Below are 13,909 nucleotides of genomic sequence, written 5' to 3'. Positions count from 1 at the left end.
CAGGCTATCCATCAAGGAAAGCAATCAGGAGGAAAGATGAACAACATCCAGTCATCAGTGACTCAGCCCCACTTGGCTTGGCTCAAAGGCAGTGGTAGGGTGGGATGGGGTGAGAACATGCCATCTTGACAAAGCCATCTTGCCACATGGGAGATTAAAAAAAAATTAACATTGTTTTGTGAGTCTGGGAGGGGTACTTTACTCATTATTTTATATTTTTTAATATTATCTAAAATTTGATAAGGGGAAGTAAATATGTATAAAAGAGCCATCTTTACATGTTCCTCATCTCACAGATGGCCATCAAATATTCTAATAACAAGGGAAGCAGGGAATCCCCTGAGACAGACTTGTCATGTAAAGCCGGTTCTGCTATAATGCTTCTTTGAAAACACACATTTGTTTCAATGCAATTGATGTATTAGGGAACAATCTGAGCATAACACAAATTTTGTGTTTGCTTGTAATTGCAACCATGAGTAACACTAGGAGACTGCAGAAAACCATATGCAGCTGAATCAAAGTATATCCACAAATGTGCACACACCTCTAACCCCACCAGCCACCTAGTTCACCAGGTGATACGTCACCCATCCACATTTGCTCTTACAATTTTCTTTCAGATTTCAAATAAGCTTCCTTCTACTACTTACAGTAACTCACAAGCTGCAACCTTCCCAATGCCCGCTTCCACAAGCAAACTTGAAAACAGGTGACTTTGCATTTTCCCAATCATTTCACTCCTGAGGATACCCATGACCACCAGTGTTTCCTTCTTATCACCATTCCTGCTGCAACCCAGCTCCCTGTTCACTATAGCCTTCAACAGCAGACGTCAGAATTTTTGTTTTTTGGTTTGCTTTCTTCCCTCAGTGAAAAAAAAAAAAGCTGTTTTCCTTATAAAAGAAAAAAAAATTCTGACATTGCTATTAATGTGGGCAAAGCATATAAACTCTCACTGCAGACACACTCTCAAAGCCCTCAGGGCTTGTTCTTGTTTTGCAACAAAGTGGATTTTTCAATACAGACCTGCCAACTGTCTCCCACCAGAACTAAACGATGCCCTAAATCTCCTTTGTGGACAGTACTGGGGAGAGTTGGCGGGGGTGTGCAGCAAAGGTGGTTTCAACTCTGCTTACTGATGGCAGTCAAGGGCATGGCTGGAACTTAGTATAAGTCTATGGCAACCAAAGAGACACATGTTCTTAGACTCAATGTGAGATATGGAGGAAAAGCCAGTGTGTGTGTGAATGAGTAATGTGTATGTACATGTGTGCTCACTAGACTTGAGAGTATACGTACATTCCTTTCCCTGTACCTAAACTTCTTTAAGGGCAACTTCAAACATGTATATTATATACTATAATAAAAATACATGCAAAATAATAAAAATGAAGCAAAGGAGATGCATGTATACGTATATATATAAAAACATATAGGTATATGTAAGTCATAATTCAACTCCTAATTAAAGAGAGTCTTTATAATCTTAGCTACATAAAAATGAGGAACGAGATCAAAGTGGAACCCAAGAGAAAGAGAGCCTTAGGTGAAGGAAAATCAGGTACTGAAGCCAGAATTCTGGGTTCAAATTACCAGTTCAGCCATTTACTTGCTGGGCAAGTAATTTCAACTTTTTAAATTTCAGTTCTTCACTGATAAAAGTGAGAATACACCCCATCTAGTGTATTCTTTTCAAGATTAAATGACAATGTTCCTAGGGTCACAGGGAATCACAAATTCTGCCCTAAATCTCTGGTTTTATACTGTGTTCAGAAATTCAGATGGTTGAGAGTCCCAGAGTTCTCAGCTGTCTGGGACACTGGATCTGGAGGACAGGATATGAGCACACACCAGGACCTGCAGACCCACGGGGCAGGGGTCAGAGCCAAGCTGGCTCAAAGGAGAGAAAGAGCTGAGAAACCCAATGGGGACTGTCTCTTGATTTCCAATCACTCCAGGCTGGGAGAACTTTTAGGAGAGCTGTCTCCAAAATGTTGTCCCTGGACTAACAGCATCCACATCACCTGGGGACTGGCTAGAAATGAAAATGATCAGGCCTTATTTCATACTTACTGAACAGCAAGTCTGGGTTTCTGTGGTCGTAACTCAAGTTTAAGAACCACAGCCTTAGCAGATAAGTTTTACTTCAGTAGATTCAGGAGTTTTTATCGCTTTTAAGTCAAGAGTTTTGAAGAGGTCTGACTTAATAAAAGAATCCTAGCAGCCCTGTTCTACAATTTAGCAACGAATTCACACCATCCTCTGACTATCCTAAGGTCACCCAGCACTGCTTACCACCTCCTCAGACCATTAGAGGTATGGTCAAATCTTGATCCAAACAGAATTGTCACAAACATGCCAACCAAATGGCACTGGAGGATTTGTGGACAGAAAGCAATGAAGGATGTAATCCTCTCAGAATGAAAGGAGTGTAGAAAAAGGAAAAAATAACCTACTGAACTGTGTAAATAGGGTCCACAGTGGAAGGATTGATGCGAAAATACTTCCTTTCACGTACCCAGCACTAACTACTTATTTCTGGCTGTCATCCTGTCTGCTCAGAGTCTGGAGCTGGGGTCGCATGCTCAAACAGGGCAAGCTGCTGTACCTGGGGACCCCCTCCCTCCCGTCCCCTGCCCGCACTCAAATCAACTCCAGAATCACCGGAGTTCGAGTTTACATAGTTCTTACAACATCTAGGCTCCTTGATTTTCTGCTTTTTCATTTACCTTCTTGCTCATCTCATTGCATTTTCAACAATCTTTTGAAAGATCGATTGGTGCAGGGGAGGGGGAGAGAAAGAAAAAAAAGTAGGCAAAATAGGCTTGGTGAAGAAGAGCTGCAATTACAATGGAAGCTAAAATACAGGGTTTGTGATTACTTAGTGGACTCTGTTATCCTGCAGGGTTCTGTAAGGAGTGCTGTCTCCGCTTACCAATCCTGGGAAGAAAATCTGTAATAGCTACAAATCACAATTCCCAAGCATCCTATTACCTGTTAATGTTGCACCAAAACTAAGATCAGTCCAATTAGTAGGGAGGAGTCTGCACCTCCTACATGATGGTATAAGTCACAATAATCGATTAAAATTGCAATTATTAAACAGAATATAAAACTCACTGAACAGTATCTATGGCACAGACTCACTTACTGATGCATTATTAATGCATACAATAGTGGGCAGCTTTCTAATTTTTTCCACTATAACCTTTGAGTTTTAGAAATTAAATATTTCTCACAATTACAAAGGAATTCTCATGTTACACAGAAAACTAAAGCAAATGGATATGCATGTGTCTAAAAACAGTGCAAAAGTTTCCAAGGAACACTTTTAGTTATAATATTTGTCCTATTCCCTTTAGAAATAGCTTATCACTCTAAACTCTCCCCAGAGATACAAGGTATCTCAATTTTGGTGGAGATAGCCCATAAAAGGAAACACCAGTCACAGAATGCTGTAATCAGAATGAACCCTGGGAATCACCTAATCCAACCCTCCCTCATTTTATGGGCAGAGTTATTGAGACCCAGGGGATTCAGTATTTGCCCATAATCACGCTGCCCATCAGTGGCACAGTGAGAACTAGCACTTTCTTCTCCAGACTCTCCAATATACCGTCCTTTCCACTGTTTCATTCTGCCTCCAGACTTCAAGTAGAGCCAGCTGGGGATCTGACTCCACCAGAAGGCCAGAGAATAGAGGCTCCAGATCAGAGCTTCCCTACTACACACTTTTCCCTAAGCCTGTGCTCGGCTGAAATCTGATCATCATATGCTTACACACCATGTACACTTCCTCCCAGTGGTTACCCACAGGCTTGTCTCTAGCCCTCTTAGGACAAATCATTTTGTCTTTCAGGGGCTCATGCCAGCCTTGCAGGAACACTGGAAGTAGGAAGCTCTCCACCAATTAGAAAAATAAAAAACAAAATATGATTCCTAGGATTCAGAGTCATAGATCTGAAGATTTTCAGACTCAGAAAAAGATGAGACAGAAGTATTCAGAAGGTGAGTGATCCCTTAGTGACTGCTTTTCAGGCCCAAATGGCATGGAAGTCAGTTAATTTGTAAATATTCCATATGCAAGAGACTTTCCAATAGTCTATTTTTTTCAAGTGCTCTACTGTTCAAAATCCTTCAGTGTCTCCCTCATTCTTACAAAATAAAAATGAGATTCTTAGGCATTAGTCTCGGTACTGCTCTGAAGGGACTTCGCAGATGGAATTAAGGTTACTCATCAGCTGATCTGAAGACAAAGAGACTCTCTGGGTGGGTCCAGTGTTATCACCTGAGCCCTGAAAAGCAGAGGAGTCAGAGAGAGCCATGGGAAAAGGAAGGCAGAAAAGACGAGACAGAAGGGGAGGTCAGAGAGATTCAAAATGTGAGGACTCAATCCACCACTGATGCCTTTGAAGATGGAAGAAGGGGCCACATCCCAAGGAATGTGGGTGGCTTCTAGAAGCTGAGAATCAACCCAGGTGACAGTCAGCAAGGAAATGGGGATCTCAGTCCTACACAGGCAAGAAACTGGATTCCGCCAACAACCTGGTAAGCCTGAAGTGAACCTGATTTTGGCCTCGTAAAACCTGAGTCTGAAAAGTCAGCCAAGCCACCCTGGACTTGCGACCTATAGACTGTGAGATAACCAATGTGTGGTGGTTTGAGCTGCTAAATGTCCTGGGATTTGTTATAGCAGCAATAGAAAACTAATGGAAAGAGTAAGAGTTAAATGTGGGCTTCTGAGAAGGAAACAGAGCCTTTCTCTTCCTATCTGCACTGGGAGCCCAGCTCCTGTGGATGGGGGAATGAATGAATAGAGACCCCAGCGGAATTCAGAAGTGAGAGAAGCTCAGCACCTGGCAGGTTTGGAGGGATGGAAGAGCCATGGCAGCATGGGGGTGGGTCATGGACATGCATGGGGGCCCCTGCACAGTGAGGTGTTGGAGAACACCAAGAATTTCCTCCAAAGTAATAGAGATGAAGCAGGTGCACCAGGCTCCGTGGAACCAGAGGTAACATCAGGATTTGGAACCCAGGAGGCAGAATGAAAACTTTCAGCTGTGCACTCATCAGAGCCAAAGACCACTGGAAACCCTCCATGTGAATGGAAGTGTCACAGGTGTCAGAATAACACCTAATCCCTGAAACCTCACTCTAAAGGAGAGGTAAAGTAGAAGGCATAAGGAAAGAACCCCAAATCAGCTGAGTATTTACTCAACTAGAGATTGAGGGGAAATGCCTGGAAGTCTCCAAATTTACCGTAAGTTGGCAACATTGCATTTTCTGCCAATGGAGAAAATGGAGGCTCAAGAGGTGAGAAAAATTCAGTTGTAAACAAAAAAATTCTACTTTGCATACCAAGTCTGTGACTGTGATGGATACCATTTATTGAGCAGTTATTATCTTTATATGCATCCTATAATTTTTTTTCATCCTATAATTTAACATCCATAATAACCCTCTGAGTTTTGCGTTATCATCTCTATTTTACAGGTAGAGAAATCAAGACTAAGAGACGTTAACAAAATGGTCCAGAATGTTACAACGGGCAACTGGTCAATTCCAGATTCAAATATCCACCCACCTAGTACTCCCTCTTTGAATTCCTTGCAGTGAGTGTGCAGAAGGGATGCTACTATTTATAAAAGCATTGTTATAGATCCTTCTATGATTAGACTATTTAAAGACCATTTTTATGAATTCTTTGCTATCATAATAATAGCACTAACAACTATTACTTATCTTGAAGGCATACTGCGTGCCAGGTAGCTCTAAGTGGTTTTTATGGATCATTTAAAAATTGTGATTTTGTGACTTTCTCCATTTTATAGATGATAAAACTGAGAACCTGATTATTCAAGGGCACAGAGTAAGAGGCAGGACTGAGTTCTGAACCAAGGCACTGACTCCAGTCTTCATGTTCTTACCCATGAGCTGCACAGCATCCCTACCCTGAGCCACCCTTAGGACTTAGAAGACAAAGAGAAACGCTGCATGGGTTACTCAGGCCCAGAGATTCTGACAGCAGCGCAAAGGGGTATTTATGGAAGAATATTGTTATTCTTGATGACTGTGCTCATTAAGATTTAGCTATCCCTGAAGTGCTCTCACTTTTCTTAACCCACTTTCATTTCTTTGATGTTTAAGATACATCATTAATTCGTAACAGCTATTGAGGTTATAAACATTTATTATAAGTCCTATTCTAATTTCAGAAACATTAAATGTATTTTAATAACAAGGATGTGTATTTACATTTTCAGCTCATCCCACCTTCCTGAAAAAAACAAATTTGGATTCATGTAAGGAATCCTTTCTGAAAGTCAAGACTGTGGAATCAGAGATAAATGGTATGGCCCCTGGTTTGACTGGGCTCACAGTTGAATATAGGGACACTTTAACAAACTAAATTGCAGCACATATTTTGTTTTGGGTTTTTTTGAGGGGGGTAATTAGGTTTGTTTGTTTGTTTGTTTATTTATTTATTTATTTTTATTTATTTTAGAGGAGGTGCTGGGGATTGAACCCAGGACCTCATGCATGCTAAGCATGCATGGTACCACTTGAGCTATACCCTTCCCCTTGCAATATCACATTTTAATAGGGGAAAGCATGTGGTGCTAAGTGAGCATATAGGAGGAGCAACTGGCTGCAAGGGGAGGGGCTATGAAAAAAGCTTTCTGGAAGAAGCCATGATACCAGAGTTGAACTTGCAAAGCTCAGAGCAAATAGCAGGATGAAGAAATGGAAGGGAGAAACTATGACTTATTTCAGGGACCATAAACATAGTGAAAAACTGTCAGTGAAAAACTTCTTTTACTGATTTCTACTGAATTAACAAATATTCACCATTTTCTCTGAAAGATCTGCTCATTGACACTCAAACCTTAATGCCTCCCCCAGCTGAGAGATATGCTCACCAGGAGTCACTTGTGTTGGTTCCCAACATGAGTATGCCAGTTTTGCATGGTCTTATAATTTAATTAATCTAATTAAATATTAGATAATTCAATATTATATAAGCCAATGAAATATGAGTGTGAACCCAAAGAGTTATTGTTTCTATGAAAACTAGGCTGAGTCTTTTAGGACTCAAAAAGACTAGCTGCCAAAAAAAAATTACTGTCAAGTTACAAGTGAATGAGACAGCTATAAAAGTCTGGAAAATATACCATAACAACCTAGAAGATTCTGCTTTTGTATTCATTCCATTTGAAAGAAACCCAAACTGGAACTCATAAGTGACATATTACAGGTCTGGTTACACAAGAAAGGGACTTTGACAAGTAGAACCACATTCAAAAGAAAGGCCTTGGCCCTACATTGGAAGATTTGTGAACAAACGTGAACATATATTTTAAGTTAAAATAAAAAAAATTAAATATGTCAGTTTTATGTCTCCCTATTTTAACCAATATTTTTTATTTAAAAAAATCATGCCTTAGATCAGAGGCTTTTACCACAGTTTAAAAGGACTGAAGCCAGGACTGTAAGTGGGCAAGTATCTACAGATGAGGCTAGCAGGGTTGGGAACGCAAACAGAGACTGTGCATACAAGCCAGAACACGGAGGTTCACATACAGACTACAGAGGAGCCACTGATGTGGTAAGATTCCTGACTAAGAAAGATCATGTTAGAAACACACTTTGGAGAATCAAGACTAGAGGCTGCTGAAGTAAACCTATGAAGAAGTGATGAGGCTTTAGCCAAGGCTAGGATAATGAAGGGAACATAATTTGCAGTCAGTGCATAAAGTCAGCAGCACTTGGTGAGCTGGTAAGACAATGGTGAAGTGATGTGACACTGGGAGCCCACATTGTACTCTTTTGGACCACAATCTGGCAGTATGTTTCAAAAATCCTTAAAACTATGGGCACCTTTGGCCCAGCTAGTCCATTTTTAGGCACTGTCCATAATAAAATAATTAGAAAGTTTCACACCAATTTTTACACACAAGAGTGTTTTCATTGCCCCATTATGAATGAGAGCAACAACTGGGAGGCAACTTGGAATGTCCAAAAACAGGGTACAGATAAATTATGGTTCATCTAAATTGTGACAATTTCATATACATGCATGTGACAATGAGGAAATATTCTTAATTAAGATAATAAGAACACTATGATTTCAACTTTGAAAATCAAGTTATTACACAACTAGGAATGGATATCTAAATATAGATATAAACACACACACAAAACAAAGCTTGTAAGGCTAGTCACAGTGATTATAGTTCTGATTAACAGACCTTTATGACATGGGGTTATAGGATTATTTTCTTTACTATATTTCCTAGATTGTCTACAATTAACATATTACTTCCATAATCAGAAAAGTATTAGAAAAAATTTACTTCCAGGTTTCATATTTGATGAAATGGATAGTGGTATCTAAGTCTAATGTTTATTTAAAGTTTTAAAGAGTACTCTTTCAGGGGTACTGTACAAATCCTAACCCTTCACCATTTAATTGATTACATCGCATCCCTCCATTGGTAAGTATTTATCTAGGCTGAAATTCTCATTTTTCCAATCCATCTTCACAATGCAGCCCTTCTCTGTCCTTGATTTACTTGGCCTTTCTCAGACTGAATCAAACTGAAACCAGAAGGCTGAGGGAGGAAACCTAACGCAAGTATTCCTACGCTGGGAATTCCACTGCTAGTTCTTCATAAAGTCTTGGATGAGTTAGCTGCAGGGTCCATATACAGTAATGGATATGATGAGGCTTATCTTCCTTTACTAACAGATGTAGTCATAAAAAAGTAACAGTAAACCACCTTTCAATCTCTCTGGATAATTACTAAATGATGCCAAACTACAAATAAATTCTACACAGAAGTCTAACATTCAGATGCAGAAAAACAATAAAGTAGGTATTAGTACCATAGATATTAATAAAGCAATATAATGGTAATTTTAAAGCAAACTTCTCAGTACCCCCTATGTACATATATGATTACTAGATAGACATGCGAAGTGACCAAAACTGGAGAGGAAAGGATATTGCCACTTTATAACAGAAATAAAGTTACAAAGTTGCTGATAATTTATGAACTGGCTTCACATACATTTATTAGTTAGTTTAACTCCTATGATGAAGACATTATCATATTTTATAGGTGAAAAAAACTGTATTACAGTATATAATGTTTTCTAATTTTACCCTTCCAAAACACCACCAGTTTTGTTTTTCTAATTTCTTCAAAAATGATAAGTTGAAGGGTGGTAGGTTATGAACATGCAGAGGGTCTACAACTGAAAATCAACTCATAGGCTTGGTAAAAGCATCCAGATTTGGGTTATTATCAACAACTCCTCTGTCTTTATACTTACAGCACAATCCACAATAAATGTCTCCTGGAATTGCCACAGAAAGAATAGTAAGACATTAAAAAATGGTTATGTTAGACTTTCATCAGAAGTCAAAATCCCCAGGGACTAAGGAACCCCATAGACTAAGCAACTCCCATAGGACTATAAGCAGATCTTTCAGCACAAACACTGCAGGCCAGAGGGAGTGGCACAATATATTCAAAAAGCTGATCCAAAAAAAAAAAATTCCAACCAAGAACATTCCACCCAGCAAAGTTACTATTTAGAATTGAAGAAGACAAAAATTTTTCCAGATAAGCAAAAACTAAATGAGTTCATCGTCACTAAACTGGCCTTACAAGAAATGTTAAAAGGACTTCTTTAAGCTGAAAAAGAAAGGGAGTTAATTAGTAACAAGAACACATGTGAAAGAATAAACTTCACTGGAAAAGTAAATATATTGTAAAGATAGTAAATTAGTTACTTATAAAGCCACTGTATAGGTTAAAAACCAAAAGTAGTACAAATAACTGATTACAATAATTAGTTATGGGATACACAAAATAAAAAGATGTAAAATATGACATCAAAAACTTAAAACATGTGGTAGGGGAAGAGAGTAAAGATGTTCAGTTTAACGTGGGAACACACTAAGTTGTTATCACTTTAAGACAGACGGTATAAGTTGTTATATGAACCACAAAGCAAAAACCTATAGTAAACACACAAAAGGTAAATAGAGATAAATATAAGCATACCACTAAAGAAAGTCAAATCACCAAGGAAGAGAGAAAGAAAAAAAGAAAGGAACAGAGAAGAACTACAAAAACACTTACAAAACAACAACATGGCAATAACTACATACCCATCAATACTTTAAATGTAAACACACTGAATTCTCCAATCTAAAGACAAAATGGCTGAATGGATAAAAAAACAAGATCCACTTAAATGCTACTTACAAGAGACACAATTCAGATCTAAAGACACAGACTTAAAGTGAGGGGGTAGCAAAAGGTATTCCATGCAAATGGAAACAAATAAAAAAGCTGGCGTAGCAACACTGATGTCAGACAAAATAGACTTTAAAACAAAGACTCTAATAAGAGACAAAGAAGGACATTACATAAATGATACAGGGATCAATTCAGGAGGATATAATAATAATTGTAAATATATATGCATTCAACATAGGAACCTAAATAGATAAAGCAAATATAAACAAATATAAAGGGAGAAACTGACAGCAACATAATAATAGTAGGGGCTTTAACACCTCACTAACATCAGCGGACTGATCACCCAGACAGAAAATCAATAGGAAACACTGATATTAAATCACACATAATACCAAGTAGACTTAATAGATATAAATAGAACATTCCATCCAAAAGCAGCAGAACACACATTCTTTCCAAGTGCACATGGAACATTCTCCAAGATAGATAAGATGCTAAGACACAAAAGAAGTCTCAAAAAATTTAAAAAGATTTTAATCATATCAAGGATCCTTTCTGACCACAATGGTATAAGACTATAAATCAACTACAGGAAAAAAAACTGCAAAAAATACAAGCACGTGGAGGCTAAACAATATGCTACTAAACAACCAATGGGTCACTGAAGAAATCAAAGAAGAAATTTTTAAAAATACCTGGAGGCAAATGAAAATGGAAACACAATGATCCAAAATCTATGTGATGCCGCAAAAGCAACCCTAAGATGGAAGGTCATAGCAATGAATCCCTACTTCAAGAAACAAGAAAAGTTTCAAATAAACAACCTAATTTTACACCACAAAGGACTAGAAAAAGATGAACAAACAAAACCCAAAGTTTGTAGAAGCAAAGAAATAACAATGCTTAGGGCAGAAATAAATGAAGTAGCAACTAAAAAGACAACAGAAGAGATTACAGAAAAGATCAAAGAAACTATCTTAAAGTGACAGAGTTGCTTCATTGAAAAGATAAGGAAAATTGACATTTCGCTAGACTCACCAAGAGAAGAGGACTCAAATCAGAAAGGAGAGATATTACAACAGAAATACAAACAATCATAAGAGACTACTATGAAGAAGGACATGTCAATAAACCGAACAACCTACAAGACACATAAACTTCTAGAATATACAATCTACCAAGACTAAATCGTGATGAAATAGAAAATATGAACAGAGTAGTTACTAGCAAGGAGACTGAATCAGTAATCAAAAAACTCCTACAAACCTAAGTCCAGAACCGATGGCTTCAGTGGTGAATTCTACTAAACATTCAAAGAATTAATGCCCACCTTCCTCAAACTCTTCTGAAAAATATGGAGGAACTCTTCCAAACACATTTACAAGGTCAGCATTACCCTGATACCAAAATCAAACAAGAATGGTAAACAAAAAGGAAAATTATAGGCCCAAACCCCTGATAAACATAGATGAGACTCCTCAACAAAATACTAGCAAACTGAATTCCACAACACATTAAAAGGATCATACACAGTGATCAAGTGTGGTTTATTCCAGGGATGAATAGATTGTGCAAACATCTGCAAGTCAATGTGATACATCACATTAACAAATGAATGATAAAAATCATGTGATCATCTCAACAGATGCAGAAAAAGCATCTGACAAACATCAGCATCCACTTAGGATAAAAACTCTCAACAAAGTGAGTAGAGAAGGAACATACCTGAACATAATAAAGGCCATAAATGGCAAGCCCACAACTAACATCATACTCATCAGCAAAAAGCAAAAGCTTTTCCACTAATATCAGGAAAAAGACAAGGATATCCACTCTCACCACCTTTATTCAATATAGTATTGGAAGTTTTAGCCAGAGCAGTTAGGCCAGAAAAAAAGTCAAAGGCATCCAAATTGAAAAGGAAGAAGTAGAACTTGTCTGTATTTGCAGATGACATGATACTATATATAGAAAACCCTAAAACCTCCATAATCTTAAAATTTGTATGGAAACACAAAAGACACCAAATAGCCAAAGCAGTCTTAAGACAAACAAAGCTAGAAGAATCACACGGCCTGATTTCAAACTATCTTATAAAGCTATAGTACTTAAAACGGGATGGTATTTGCAACGAAAACAGACATATAGATCAATAGAATGGAACAGAGAGTCCAAAAATAAATCCATACATATGTGGTCAATTACAACAAAGGAGCCAAAAATATACAATGGAGAGACGATAATCTTTTCAATAAAAGATGCTGGGAAAACTGGACAACCACACACAAAAGAATGAAACTGGACAACTATTTTACACCACACAAAAATTAACTCTAAACAGATTAAATACTTGAATGTAAGACTTGACATCATAAAACTCCTAGAAGAAAACACAGTGGTAAGCTCCTTATAGGTAACCTCCTATAAGACATAGGTCTTATAGATGATTTTTTGAATCTACACCAAAAGCAAAAATAAACAAGTGGGAGTACATTAAATAAAAAGCTTCTGCACAGCAAAAAGAAACCACCAACAAAATGAAAAGGGAACCTACAGAATGGAAGAAAATGTTTGCGAATTATGTATCTGATAAGAGGGGCTAATACCCAAAATATATAAAGAACTCATACAACTCAATAGTGCAAAAAAAAAAATCCATTAAAAACATGGGCATAAGAACAGACATTTTTCCAAAGAAGACATACAGATGGCCAACAGGTCCATGAAAAGGTGCTCAGCATCATTAATCATCAGAGAAATGCCAATTAAAACCACAATGAGTTATTATCTCACACCTCTTAGAATGGTTATCATCAAATTGTCAAGAAATAACAAGTACCAGCAAGGATGTGGCAAAAAGGAAACGCTCGTACACTGTGGGTGGGAACATAAATTGGTACATGCAATATGGAAAACAGCATGGATTTTCCTCAAAAACATCAAAAATAGAACTACTGTATGATCTAGAAATTCCACTTCTGGGCATTTATTTAAAGAAAATGTAAACACTAATTTAAAAAATATGTGTACCCTCATGCTCATCACAGCATTATTTACAATAGCCAAGATATGGAACCAATCTAAGCGTCCATCAATGGATGAATGAATTAAGAAATTGTAGTGTGTATGAATGTGTGTGAAGGGGGCAGGAATATTATTCAACTATAAAAAAGAATAAAAGTTTGCCATTTGCAACAGCATGGACAAAATGGATGGGCCTCAAGGGCATTATGCTAAGTGAAAAAAGTCAGAGAAAGACAAATACCGTATGAGCTCTCTTACATGTGGAATTTAAAAAACAAAAACAAAACCAAGCTCATAGATACAGAGAACAGATTGGTAGTTGGCAAGGGGCAGAGGGTAAGGCGTGGGAGAAATGGGTGTACTTTTTTTTTAAATACACTGTATAAAGATTTTCAAGAAAAGAAATTAGATTTTTTTAATGCTTGTTTTCACCATCAGAAGTCTCAACCATGAGAAACCTATTTCTTTTCTTTTTTGTCTACTCCTTAAATCTCAAGTATACTTGAAATGCATTAACTACCACAGAACATTGTTATGGCTTTTCTTTGAATAAAAGACATTAAACTGATTCTTTGAATACCAAACACCACTGATGCAGAGCTATTAAC

General features: G+C 37.6%; 1 protein-coding gene across 6 annotated transcripts in view; it reads right to left on the bottom strand.

Moving 5' to 3' along the window:
- Positions 1-13,909, bottom strand: part of TMEM108 (transmembrane protein 108) — a 289,709-nt gene that overhangs the window by 210,452 nt on the left and 65,348 nt on the right. The window lies entirely within an intron of this gene.

This window comes from Vicugna pacos, chromosome 1 (assembly GCF_048564905.1).
Source record: "Vicugna pacos chromosome 1, VicPac4, whole genome shotgun sequence".
Taxonomy (NCBI): Eukaryota; Metazoa; Chordata; class Mammalia; order Artiodactyla; family Camelidae; genus Vicugna; species Vicugna pacos.
The sequence above is the reverse complement of the archived record's forward strand: the minus strand, read 5'-3'. Positions and strand labels throughout refer to the sequence as shown.